At 39.2% G+C, this 2,100-nt stretch overlaps 1 pseudogene; it reads left to right on the top strand.

The window, feature by feature from the left end:
• Positions 1–518: 518 nt before the first annotated feature.
• Positions 519–1,341, top strand: LOC122112189 (annotated as a pseudogene).
• Positions 1,342–2,100: the final 759 nt, after the last annotated feature.

Genomic DNA, 2,100 nt, shown 5'->3' with positions numbered 1-2,100 from the left:
ATACAAATAAGAAAACATTATTTAACACAGTGCTTACCATTGTTTTCAAAAAGGATCTAAAGACTAAAGAGTTACCAGGATCAATGTGCTTTCCAAAAGTAGCTGACAAAGAGATGCAGAACCTTTACATCTTGATTAGACTACAAACAATACAGTAATTAAGTCCTTTTTTATTTTTTATTTTTTTATTATCTTGAAGTGGTTGTACAAAGAAGTTCCCCTTCTACAAAACAGTATATGAATACAAAGTGTCTGATAACATTGTCACCCATCCCTCCTAACTGTTGACTCTTTTTTTGTGTGCCAGTGCTGGAGCTTGAAGTCAGGTATTGGGTACTATCCCTGAGCTTTTGTGCTCAAGGCTGGTGCTGTAGCACTTGAGCCACAGCACCACTTCTGGCTCTCTTTTTGATAGTTAATTGGAGATAAGAATATCATGGGCCCCCTTGCCCTGCTTTCAGGGTATGTTCTGCATTCTCTCTTAGTGTAACCTTGACCACCGAACAGTTTGGCCTGCCATGTCCTTCTCCCTGGCATTTCAGGCCAGAGAAGCCAGCCTTACTGCCCAATGGTGGGCCTTGAACTCTGGACATGGGCATTGTTCCTTAGCTCTTCAACTCAAGGGAAGACAAATAAGGAATTTACATAACTCATCTGTGCAAAATGGTGCTAGAGGAGCCTTATTTGTGCACAGAGATACTCCTGAGAATAACCCAGATAGCCCATTTGATTTGACACCAGAAAACTATAAGAGAATAGAAGCAACTGTGAAAAACTATCCAGAAGGACACAAAGCAGCAGCTGTGCTTCCAGTCTTGGATTTAGCCCAAAGGCAGAATAGGTAGTTGACCATCTCTGCTATGAACAAGTTTGCAGAAGTTTTACAAGTACCTCCAATGAGAGTATATGAAGTTGCAAATTTTTAGACAATGTATAATCGAAAGCCAATTGGAAAATACCATATTCAGGTCTGCACTACTACACCTTGCATGCTTCGTAACTCTTACAGCATACTGGATGCCATTCAGAAAAAGCTTAGACTGAAGGTTGGGGAGACAACACCTGACAAACTTTTCACTCTTACAGAGGTGGAATGTTTAGGGGCTTGTGTAAATGCACCAATGGTTCAAATAAATGACAACTATTATGAGGATCTGACACCTAAAGACATTGAAGACATTATAGACGACCTCAAAGCTGGCCAAGTTCCAAAACCTGGGCCAAGGAGTGGACATTTCTGTTGTGAGCCAGCTGGAGGTCTTACCTCTTTTACTGAACCACCGAAAGGTCCTGGATTTGGTGTTCAAGCAGGTCTCTAATTTATGTTAAACTATAAATATGTCACTGGAGAAATAAAGCTCCTACTTTATATATATATATATACATATATATATATATATATATATATACAAGAATATCATGGGCTGAACAAGTTTACACTCCCACCAACAATGCAGTAGGGTTCTCTTCTGTCCACATCCCCTCCAGCATCAGCGTCCACATAGAGCTCCCCTATGTCTCAGCAATCCCACTTTTGGGCATTTACCCAAATGATCACCAACAAGATCATACTAAAGCTACCAGCACAACTATGTTTATTGCAGCATTATTTACCATAGCTAAGATATGGAACCAACCCAGATGCCCCTCAGTAGATGAATGGATCAGGAAAATGTGGTATATATGCATAATGGAATTCTGTGCCTCCATCAGAAAGAATTACATTGCCCCATTTGTTAGGAAATAGAAAGACTTGGAAAAAATTATTTTAAGTGAAGTAAGCCAGGCCCAAAGAAACATAGGTTCCATGGTTTCCCTTATTTGCAATAACTAGTATATGTCTGAGACAAGCAGAAAAGATCAGATAAGTTGATGTTAGGCGCAATGAACCCTAAGATAAGGACTCAAATTTTTTTTTCTTGCGATTGTTTCTAACGCATTTATAAGATTATTTCTTTGTTGCTTTGTATGTCCCTCCCCCACGGTATAACTCCTGTTTTTACTGTATTTGATGTTGGTATAATTTGTGGAGGGGAAGGGAAAAAACAAATTGTATAAATAGGGATACAGTTGGACCCATTGCAATAATGAGATGTACAA

Source organism: Dipodomys spectabilis, unplaced genomic scaffold (assembly GCF_019054845.1).
Source record: "Dipodomys spectabilis isolate Male_0828 unplaced genomic scaffold, ASM1905484v1 ptg000092l, whole genome shotgun sequence".
Classification (NCBI taxonomy): Eukaryota; Metazoa; Chordata; class Mammalia; order Rodentia; family Heteromyidae; genus Dipodomys; species Dipodomys spectabilis.
Note: the sequence above shows the minus strand (reverse complement) of the source record. Positions and strands in the feature narration are given on the sequence as shown.